The sequence below is a fragment of the Lithobates pipiens genome, unplaced genomic scaffold (assembly GCF_037356315.1).
Source record: "Lithobates pipiens isolate NorthernLeopardFrog02 unplaced genomic scaffold, aLitPip1_a1.2 Scaffold_10, whole genome shotgun sequence".
NCBI classification, from domain to species: Eukaryota; Metazoa; Chordata; class Amphibia; order Anura; family Ranidae; genus Lithobates; species Lithobates pipiens.
The window spans coordinates 28,619,676-28,631,985 of record NW_027507686.1 but is presented as its reverse complement, the minus strand read 5'-3'; the positions used below and the strand labels follow the sequence as shown (position 1 = coordinate 28,631,985).

The following is a 12,310-nucleotide window of genomic DNA, read 5'->3' as shown; positions in this document are numbered from 1 at the left end:
AACCTCTGCAGTTATCAAAACCTCTCTATGAGGCACAGCTCTCCTCTTTGTTTTAACCACTTCCCACTCAGCCAATGCACATATACGGTCGGGTGGGAGCCGTCTACTTCTGATAGGACGTTCAGGAGCGTCCTTCAGAAAGAGCGGGATCGCGTGTGCCCGCGCAGCGGCGCGATCCCGATGTGCTCGTGTCACCTGGATATGGCGCATCTCAGATCGGCAGGAGGGCTCGGTGATTGGCCCTCCTGATCACATGACGCCGTGTCCAATCACGGCTGTCATGTGATGTAAACAAACAGCCGGTTGCTAGGCAATCGGCTCCTCCTCTCCTCACACAGAAGTCATCGCTGAGGAGAGGAGAGCAGATCGCTGCAGCCGGCTGATGACCAGTGAGTATGAGCTGTTTTTTACAGCTTTTTACTCACTGATCATCAGTCTAGTGTAAACACACAACACACCACACAGTATAAACACAGTCCCCACATATGTCCCCAAAACACACATGTCCCCAAATAATAAAAACACATGTCCCCCACATATGTCCCACTAAAATCACATGTCCCAATGATCATCTGCACACATATGTACATGATCATTTGCGTACATCACATAAACCAATTATTATACACTTAACGGAATTTTTTTTTACCAAAAACATGTAGCAGAATACATTTTGGCTTAAATTTATGACAAAATTTGATTTTATTGGATTTCTTTTAAAATAGAAAAAAGAAAATAGTTTTTTTTTCCAAATTTCCGCTTTTTTTGCGCTTATATCGCAAAAAATTAAAAACGGAGTCGTGAATAAATACCACCAAAATAAAGCTCTATTTGTGCGAACAAAATGATAAAAATTTCATTTGGGTACAGTGTAGCATGACCGCGCAATTGTCACTGAAACACTAGAGCGATGAAAGCTGAAAATTGGGCTGGGAAGGAAGGGGGCGAAAGTGCCCTGTATTGTAGTGGTTAAATAGAATTATGGAATGTTTTATCTGTGACCCTATCACAGTACATGTAAGTGTATCTAATACAAAAAATGATGATATCTCTCACAACAATATATGTACTCTTTGAAATAATGTTTTTTTTTTTTTTTATTGTATTTTTTATTAAATTTCAAAGCAAGTACAAAATAATCAAGCAATGAAATGATCAGTAAGCAGAAATAAACATAGATTATAACGTAAACGTTAACCATAGAAGTCAGATAATTAATGTCCATAGATGCAGGCACAAAATGTGAACTGCATACCTGTTTCAGTTAAAATAAATAACATACAGTTTATGAAAAACAAAAGTCGGTGCGACAATAGGCCGGAGGCCATAGGTAGATAAAGCAACAAAACAACCATAAGAACATCATGACAATCCTCAGGGGAAGGAGAGAAAGATACCCGGACTGATACATATAGAAAGTTAATGGGAGGGGAAAGGTGGGCGCGAAGGCCGAAAAGAAGGCACTACCATCGGCGACTGGAGCCGTTAAGGGTGTACAGACCAGGGGACCCAAATTCCGACCGATCCCAGGGTTCCCAGACTTTATCAAACTGGGAAACCAAATCATGTACTGAGGCGGTCAGGTACTCCATTCTCCTTATTTCGGACACCAATTGGAGAAATCTAGGCCAGGGAGGGGTTGCGCCAGACAACCAGCATAGCGGTATGAGCCTCTTAGCAGCTAAAAGAATATATGAGATCAGCCGGTTGGTATTTTTAGATAGGCCTGGGAGAGGGAGACCCAACAAACAGTGTAGGGGGTCGATCGGAAGGGACACCCCCGTCACCTCCATCACCAACGACCCCACCTCCAACCAAAAAGGACGTATCAGGGAGCACTTCCAGAAGATGTGGAACAATGACCCGACGTCAAGCCCACATCTCCAGCATCGTGGCGAAACTGAGGGATCAAATTTGTGGATGACATCGGGGGTCCTGTACCAGAACATGAGGATTTTAATTGCCGTTTCCCTTTGCGTGACACACTTAGAGGACTTAAAAGTAGAGGCCCAGATCTTATCCCAGGTCTGTAGGGGGATGGGTTTGTCTAACAACCGAGACCATTTACTCATGTACAGGTGCGTAATTTCATTTAAGGGGGTTGACTCATGGAGGATTTGGTGAAGAGATTAGATGTAATTGGTGGGGACCCTGGGCACAAAGGTGTTCAAAGGCCGTGGGTTTGCAAGGGGTTAAGGTCGGAGATTTGGAGCTAAAAAAGTGCCTAACCTGTAGGTAAAAGTAAAACAAGTGCTTGGGTATATCATATTTTGGCACGTAGGGTTTCAAAGGTGTGAAGTCTACGCGAGATGGGGTGCACCAGGTTTCTAAGTTGGAAAAGGGGAGGGGCTAGCCACGTGAAGATCCTGCCCAAAGACAGGCCATCCGGAATACTGGGGTTGAACAACACATTCGTAAGGGGGGGGGCAGAGCGAGGAAAGGGAATATTTTTTGTTGCATCTTTGCCATATGTACAGGGTAAAGGACATTGGGGCCGTACATTGGCTCCTGAGGTTAGGATGCAGAGGGGAAGAGGCACCCCAGATCAAGGAGCATGGGTGCACCGGATACAGGACCCCCTTCTCAATGGCAGCCCACTGACTCGTGGCGTTAAGAGAGGACCAAGAGGTAATAATTCGTAAATGGGTAGCATGATAATATTTTACGATATCCGGGGCTCCCAGACCTCCCCGAGCTCGAGGTGCAAACACTACTGAACTGGCAAGGCGGTGAGATCTGTCAGCCCATATAAATTTTAAAAAACCCGTCTCTGGAGAAGTTTAAGCTGGGCGGTTGGAAGGGCGACGGGCAGTGTCTCAAAATGGAAATAATGTTTATTGACAATGTATGTCTCCTATAACGTTATAGATAAACATGTTTCCTGGAGAACAACCCTGAAAAAGGAATTTAACTGAAACGCGTCGGGTGAAGGATCACAAATTATCTTTTGTCTTAATCATCATGTTTTTAACATGTTTTGTCAAATAAATACCTTTGCTATACTTCAACTACTCTCCAATACGTTTTGTATAGATACTAATGCCTTTAACCACCTCAATACAGTGCACTTACACCCCCCTTCCTGCCCAGACCAATTATCAGCGCTCTCACAGTTTGAATGACAATTACTCAGTCATGCAACACTGTACCCATATGAAACTTGCGTCCTTTTTTTCACACAAATAGAGCTTTCTTTTATTGCCATTTAATCACTAGTGTTTTTTTTGTACTATAAATTTAAAAAAAAATAAAAATTATGAAATTTGTGAAAAAAAATGCCTTTTGTTTCTGTCATAAGATTTTGCCAATTAGTAATTTTTCTTCATAAATTTTGGCCAAAATTTATACTGCTACATATCTTTGGTAAAATAACCCAAATTAGTGTATATTATTTGGTCTCTGTGAAAGTTATAGAGTCTAGAAACTATGGTGCCAATCTCTAGAAAATTGATCACATCTGATCAGGCCTTCAGTACATCAGGTGAATCTCATTTCTTGAAACACTAGGACCCCTTTCACACGTGCGGACCGTATGTCTGTATTTCATCCATCAGTTTGTGGATAAAATACGAACATACATGCATTCCTATGGGATAGCGGGTGTCAGAGGATGAAGATCCGCTGACACCAGATATTGTCCGTCTCCGCTATGGTCCGATTCTGCAAACGGAGGAAAATCCTAATTTTCGATCTGTCTGCAGAGCGGATTGGATGAACACGGACAGAGGGTACGGTGTTCATTTGATCCCCCATAGAGGAGAGCGAAGATCTGACAGGGCGGTGCCTGCACAGGGTGGTGTCATACGCCGGCTCAGCGTAGATAAATGGAGTGAACCCCGCTGAGCAAGCGGATCATTACGGATCCGTCCCGTGTGAAAGGGGCCTAACAAGTCAGGAAAGTACAAATACCCCCAAATGACACCTTTTTAGAAATTAGACATTCCAAGGTATTAAGTAGCATGGTGAGTTTTTTTAAGTCATTTTTTTCCCCACAATTCTTTGCAAAATTTTTAATTTTATTTTTTACAAAATTGTCATATTATCATTAAATACATTCTGCTACTCTTTCTTGAGTATGGTGATACCACGTGTGAGACTTTTACACAGCCTGGCCACATACAGAGGACCAACATTGAAGTAGCACCTTTCAGGCGTTCTACAAGCATAAATGACATCTCATTTCTCAACCACCTATTACACTTTTGAAGGCCCTGGAGCACCAGGACAATAGAATTGCCCACAAACACGCCAATGTATAATCTATGAGGCATGATGAGTCTTTTGAATGGTTCATTTATTTATTTTTTTGGAAAAAAAAATGAAAATGCATTTTTTTTTTTATTTATACAAAGTTGTCCATTTATAAGACATCTGTAACACATAGCATGTATATAGCAAAAATTACATCACAAAATACATTCTGCTACTCTTCTCGAGTATGACAATACCACGTGACACTTTTACACAGCCTGGCCACATACAGAGGACCAACATTGAAGTAGTATAGTACCTTCAAGCATTCTAGGAGCATAAATTACACATCTCATTTCATTCCTACCTATCACACTTTTTAAGGTCCTGGAGCACCAGGACAGTGGAATTACCAACAAAATAGGAGGAAGGAGGGGGAGGAGGAGGAGAAGAATACTGGAAGAAGGAAAAGAAGGGAAGAGAAAACCCCCTCCCTTAAAGTTTGTAGTCAATTAAAATCAATAAAGCCTTAAAGTGGTTGTAAACCCTTACAAATGACTTTAACCTACAGGTAAGCCTAGATTAAGGCTTACCTGTAGGTGCAAGAAATATCTCCTTAAAGCGGTTCTCCACCCTAAAGTGGAAGTTCCGCTAATCTGATCCCTCCCCCCTCTGGTGCCACAATCGGCACCTTTCAGGGGGGAGGGGGGTGCAGTTACCTGGATAATCCAGGTATCTACACCCACTTCCGGGACAGACTGCCGCAGATGCCCGCCCCCCCGTTGTGTTCTGGGAAACGCACAGTTCCCAGGACACAGCGGGGACCAGCAAAGACGCGCAGCGCGACTCAAGCATGCGCAGTAGGGAACCGGGCAGTGAAGCCACAACGCTTCACTTCCCGATTCCGACAGAGGATGGCGGCGGGGTCAGCAGAGAGAAGAGCGATCGCTCGCCATCTGCCGCCAACATCACTGGACCCTGGGACAGGTAAGTGTCAATTTATTAAAAGTCAGCAGCTGCAATATTAGTAGCTGCTGGCTTTTAATATATATATATATATATATATATATATATATATATTATTTTTTTTTTTTTTTTTTTGCAGAACCGCTTTAACTTACATGTTTAAGAGATATTTTTCTAAGAAAGGGCACCAATGTCTACGGCGCATGCACTGAGCGTGCCATTAGTGAAGGCAATCATGCTGCCCCTAATGGCTCCGGCGCACATGCACCGGAGTGACGTCATCGCTGCTCCGGCCAGTCACAGCGCCGGAGCAGCTATACCCAGAAGTCACTCCAGATATCATGGCGGCAATGGAGGAGGTCAATGAGGGTCGCTTCGGGGCTTCGCTCTCAGGGAAGTAATTCATAATGAGTTAGTATGCTATGCATACTAGCTCATTATGCCTTTGTCCTGCAGGGTGTTTTTTTTTTTTATTGTTTTAGAGAGGGTTTACTTCCTCTTTAAAAAGAACTCAGAAGAAATGTTGCCAAGGACTGCGCCCCCGCAGGAGCGATGAGTATCCTGATCAGCACAGATGAGACTGCCCCACCCTCACTTCACATGTTTTAAACACCCCAACCAGATAGTAAATCTAGACATTGCAGCACAACACAGAATGCGAATAGTCCAGACAACAACCCCACACAGACAACTGCACAGCATGCTCAGAGATCTGCCTGGATAATAACATAACTAAAAGAGAACCAGTCACTCCATGTCTAGGAACACAATCACCCAGCTCCTGAGTGTGCACAGCAAATGACAGCTCTGTAGCTACAACATGAACACTCAATGTGAGGTCAGGCAGCTTACAGGGAGGTGGAAAAAATGTGACTCTTGACCTGCAAGCTTGAGAAGAGAGTCTGGCCTGAAGTCAGGCTAAATAAAGGGCACCAAGCTCATTCTGTGATAGGGAATCTCTTGGGGATTTTATTTGTCATATCTCTTTACTGAACTATACAGCTATGGCCCCCTGTACTGAGCGGTCTCACTTCCCATGCTACAGAGTAAAGACCTCCACACAATGGCTGCCATGAGAGCAAAGCTGGAGTGTGATGTGCAGATGTTATATCACTGATTTATCTGGCAGGTGAATCTCTACTGAAACCTCACTCAGTGATTCACACACTGTGGGCGTCCCCAAAATAACTATTTTGGGGCGGACTAACCCTTTAACAATGGCACCACGACTAGTGCCCGAGCAGCTAATGTGCTGCCTGTGAGACATAAGCTTGGAGTACAGGCGGGTGTTGTCAGCTCTCCCTATTATATCAGATCGCACCCCCACCGAGCAATGAGATATCACCGAGACACATACAGAACCGCGCACACTACTTTTTTTTATATTATAATCGTCATAACATATAACTATATGATACAAAGACTTATTACATGGGACAATAATTACTCGGGCACAGAGCGACAATTAGAATTCCCGAATCTGTGAAATTATATTATCCTGAATCAGAAAACAAATTGCTGCTGCTTATTTGAGAGAGAGAGAGAGAGAGAGAGAGAGAGAGAGAGAGAGAGAGAGAGAGAGAGAGAGAGAGAGAGAGAGAGAGAGAGAGAGAAGAGAGAGAGAGAGAGAGAGAGAGAGAGAGAGAGAGAGAGAGAGAGAGAGAGAGAGAGAGAGAGAGAGAGAGAGAGAGAGAGAGAGAGAGAGAGAGAGAGAGAGAGAGAGAGAGAGAGAGGAGAGAGAGAGAGAGAGAGAGAGAGAGAGAGAGAGAGAGAGAGAGAGAGAGAGAGAGAGAGAGAGAGAGAGAGAGAGAGAGAGAGAGAGAGAGAGAGAGAGAGAGAGAGAGAGAGAGAGAGAGAGAGAGAGAGATATATATATATATATAAAAAAATTATATTCTCTAGCAATCAGACAGATCAAGGGAAAGGATGGATAGATTAATGGATAAACAGACAGATATGAATGGGCAGAGAACGGAAGGATAGAGAAACAGATATGAATGGAAATAGAGGAAAGAGAAAGGATGGACAGATAGACAGAAACATATCAATGGACATAGAGGGGGAACAAGAGAAAGGATGGATGGATAGACCAATAGATTGAGAGGACGGTGAATGGATGGATAGAGACAGATACGAAAAGGCAAGGAAATGGAAGGATGGACAGACTAATAGATAGATATGAATAAACAGAGTAAAGCCCCATACACACCATCAGATTTTCTGCTGATTCTTTCCTTCAGATTTACCAAAACCATATAATATGAGGTCAAACCTTAGGAGTTTCAATTTGTATGCAATCAGGCAGGCCCTTGTACTACACGGTTTTTGGTAAATGTGAAGACAAAAATCAGCAGAAAATTCCAATAGTGTGTATGGGGCTCAAGAGAAAGGATGGCTGGATAGACAGTCAGACAGAGATATGGATGGATGGATGGATGGATGGACAGACCAAAAGGAAGAGTGAATGTGAGAATAGATGGATGGACGGCCAAATATGAATGGCCCTAGAGTGGAATGATGGATAGATAGACAGACAGAAAGAGATATGAATGGACATAGAGAGGATGGATGGACAGACCAACAGAGAGGAAGGGTGAATGGGAGAATGGATGGACAGACAGATATGAATGGCCCTAGAGTGGAATGATGGACGGACGACAAACCAATAGATATATATGAATAAACAGAGTGTAGGAGAAAGGATGGCTGGATGAATAGACAGACAAAGAGAGATATGAATGGACCGAGGATGGACAGACCAACAGAGAGTGGAAGGGTGGATGGATGGAAGGGTGGACAGTCAGATATGAATGGCCCAAGAGCGGATAGATAAATGGGACAGACGGACATCTCAACAGATGTGAATGGACAGAATCATAGATATAAATGGACCAAGAGAAAGAATGGATGCATGAATATATGAATAAATATAGAGAAAGAGGAAGGGTAGATGGATTATTGGATAGACAGACTGATATGAATGACAGAGAGGGAGCAAGAGGATGGATGGACAGATCAATATGAATGGATAAAAAGAAAGAATGGATGACTAATTGACTAGAGAGACAGACATGAATGAACAGAGAGAAAGAAAAGGGTGGACGGACAGACATGTAGAGATATATACACACCATGTTATTATTATAAAGGATTTATATAGTGCCAATATACAATACAGAAGGGATCACACATTGCACATTATATGTACACAGGAGGACGCTCAGTATATTCCGGACTTTTCTCTTTCGGGTTCCTGGCAGCACAGGCGGTTCTGTGAAAGTCTACATGAAATTAACAGCTGCCAGGTACGTGTGACAGGCGAGTGTGACCAGGATGTGACAGCGCACTCGTGTAGATGGCAGAAACCCAAACGCCAAATAATCACCCCGCACTTCCTAAAGATGAAAGGAACGGCGGCCGGAAATTCCCGAGGACACAGGACTCTCCCCACAGGAGCTTACACTCTAATGTCCCCCCACGATCACACACCATTATGATTATACATGTATATAGCTCTGACATATACCATAGTGCTGTACAGAGAACACTGAGCCATTATCATCAATCTCTGCACCAGAGGAGCTTACACTCTAATGCCCCCCCCCCCCCCCCATCACACACCATTATTATTATACATGTATATAGTTCTGACATATACCATATGTGTGTGAGAGACATTAGAATGTAAGCTCCTCTTGTGCAGAGATGGATTATAATGGCTCAGTCTTCTCTGTACAGCACTGCTGTATATGTCAGTGCTATATACATGTATAACAATAATAGTGTGTGACTGTGGGGGGGACATTTGAGTGTAAGCTCCTCTGGTTCAGAGACTGATGTGATTGGCTCAGTGTTCTCTGTACAGCACTGTGGTATATGTAAGAGATATATAAACGTATAATAATTATAGTGTGCGTCTGTGGGGGGACATTAGAGTGTAAGCTCCTCTGGTCACCGATTGGTGCTCTGGAGGGTCTGAACACGGCATCCCCTCCGCAGTCTGGAGAGCCAATTAGGAGGTGGAAGCCAATTACCCTGCCAGCAAGCATGTATGGTGGGGGGGGGGGGGGGGGGGGGGGGGCACCTGGAGGAAACCCATACACACCCCCTGCAGACAGGGGAGGGGAGGCTGAGCACAGGATCTCAGTGCTGCAAGGATCCAGATGGAGACAGAGAACAGATATAGAAAGTTGTTGGCAGTTCAGTGAGGAGCAGGAAGTGTCAGTTGTCTGTACGCATTATATATATATAATATATATATATATATATATATACCCCCTCCCCCTCTCTATAGATATAGCAGAACGCTCAGGTGCTCTCCCTCCATACACTCCTCTCTGGGACTTGCAGTTCCTCCAGCTAGCAATATACTGGCAGAAGTGGCTCCCTATGAGCTCCTCTCAGGCTCACCTCTCCCACCATACCCCGGTGCCCTCCCCTCTTACCTTCTCCTCGGTGCCCGGCACACACCCCGCACTCTCCGCTCCAGCCTGCACTGACTGAGCCTTCGCTCTGCCCGGACCACGCCCACTGGCAGCAGCTGGTAGCTCTTAGCGTCTGCGCACTGTGCGCTACACCCAACTCAGCCCTACGGCCTCCATCTTACTCCTCCCATTAGAGGACGCGGGGGCTGCTGGGAGATGAAGTTCCCTCAACAGTTGAAATCTCCGGTGAAGGAAGACCTTTCACTTTCTACGTTGTAGCGCCTACAAGACCGACCAATCACCGAGAGGGATAAAAAATTAATAAATGGGAGGGACCAATCACTGAGAAGGATACAAAGTAATAAATTGGAGGGACCAATCACATACCAATCCTAGAGGTGCCTGTCAGTGCTGTAGAAATGTATAATCATCAAAATAACGAGAAAAAACACACATTAAATGATAGTATATATAAATATATATATATATATATATATATATATATATATCTATCACGAAAAATAAAACATTAATAATAAAATGTAATAATAAAACTATTAGAATAATAAAAAAAAATGATAATATAAGAAACAATAGTATTATTACTTAAAAATTGAAAATATAATAATAAAGTAGAATAAAACATTAATAATAAAATGAAATATAATTATAATATTATAAATATTATAATAAAAATAAAAGAATAAACTTATAATAAATAATAATAATATAGGAAACAATACAAATATTATAAATGGAAAATATAATAACAAAGTAATAAATGTAAGGGGCCAATCACATACCAATCCTAGAGGTGACTGCCAGGGCTGTAGAAATGTATAATCATCAAAATGACAAGAAATAAGAATAATTTAACTAAACTATTAGATATAAAAAAAAAAAAACACACACACAATAAATGATAGTATATATTTAAAAAAATAAATATAAAAAATAAATAAATAAATAAATAAATATATATATATATATATATATATATATATATATATATATATATATATATATATATATATATATATACATATATATATAAAATAAAGAAAAATAAAATTAATAATAAAATGTAATAATAAAACTATTAGAATAAAAAAAATACAATAAATGATAATAATATAAGAAACAATACTATTAATAATTAAAAATAGAAAATATAATAATAAAGAAGAGTAAAACATTAATAATTAAATGAAATAATAAAACTATTATAATAATAAAAAAACTTACAATAATTTATAATATTATAACAAACATTACAAATATTAATTAAAAATAGAAAATATAATAATAAAGAAGAATAAAACAATAATCATAAAATTAAATAATAAAAATAAAACTATTATAATAAAAAAAACGTACAACAAATAATAATAATATAACAAACAATACAAATATTAATTAATAATTGAAAATATAATAATAAAGACAAATAAAACATTAATCATAAAATGATATAGCAAAAATAAAACTATTATAATAAAAAAACGTAATAAATAAATAATAAATAAAATAATAACAATAATAATAATACAATAAAAATATAAAAAAATTAAAATAATAATAATTCATAATAATTGAATAATAAATAAGAAAATATTAATCATTCACTTCAATAACAATGAACAGCAATATTAAGATTACTACAACAAAAAAAAGTATTAATAAAAATAACAAAGTAATAAAAAGAATAAAAACTAGAAATAATAATAGCAGTGAAACTCATAATATTAGAATAAAATAATAATATTAATAATAAAAGAATAAGAACATTATTATTATTAGTGACTGTGGGGGGACATTCGAGTGTAAATTTTTGTTTATTAAAAAAATCATACAAACATACAGCTTATTAATAAAAACATATTTACACAAAAATAAACAACAACTAAACAAAAACAAGAGTGCTTACATCTGCAAGTAAAGAAAACCGTTTCCTGACAAGATAACCTAGAAAGAAACATATTTTAATGACAAAAAAAAAAAAAGACTACAAACCCCAAACCTTAACTTAAACACAACCCAGGCTAAGAAACCTTTTGAGATTTAATTGCCACCAGGGAGCGATTCCAAAACTCCCCATTAACCCCTCCCCCCACACCATTCACCCCGAACTTCCACATCATTAACCTTACATTCTGCACCAGCCACCCTCATTCCCACCTCCCCCTCCACCATCATCCAATCCACCCCTCACTCCACCCCTTGGTGTCCGCCGACCTCCAGCCGCACTTCTGCCACGCCAAGGAGGAGGGGTTGGCACCACCATACAAGCCGGTCCAGCACCCTCCACTGCCTTCCACAGAATCACAGTATATACAAAATAATCTGCAAAGTGGTTGGAGGGAAGCTTCGGAATGGCAAAAATGATTTTATTACAAATTATGTGAGCAGACTGCAGTTCCTCTTTAACCGACCAGATCAATATCCCAGGCGTTTCATTGACCTAATTAAAAAAGTGTTCTATACATTGTTGAGCAGTGTATGTCAGTGCTATATAAATGTATACATTTTCAGGAAATTCTGCCTTATTATTTAATGTTGGATCTCTGTAGTTCCTCGATTGTCACATCCGGGTCGGTCACATTCACCTGACAAGTTCCTGGCCATTGGCGGTAATTCTCAGGAATGTCAGACAGGAAGGAGAACATGGTGAAATGCTCGGTGTGTTCTCAAAATACAGGATACTGAGAGCATTAAAGCAGACCTTTAAA

At 40.4% G+C, this 12,310-nt stretch overlaps 1 protein-coding gene across 1 annotated transcript in view; it reads right to left on the bottom strand.

Annotated features, from left to right (window-relative positions):
• The window catches only part of KIAA0513 (KIAA0513 ortholog), a gene marked incomplete in the record, with an annotated part of 64,783 nt that extends 55,086 nt beyond the window's left edge, over positions 1–9,697 (bottom strand). The window contains 1 exon segment of the mRNA XM_077453348.1: positions 9,603–9,697.
• Positions 9,698–12,310: the final 2,613 nt, after the last annotated feature.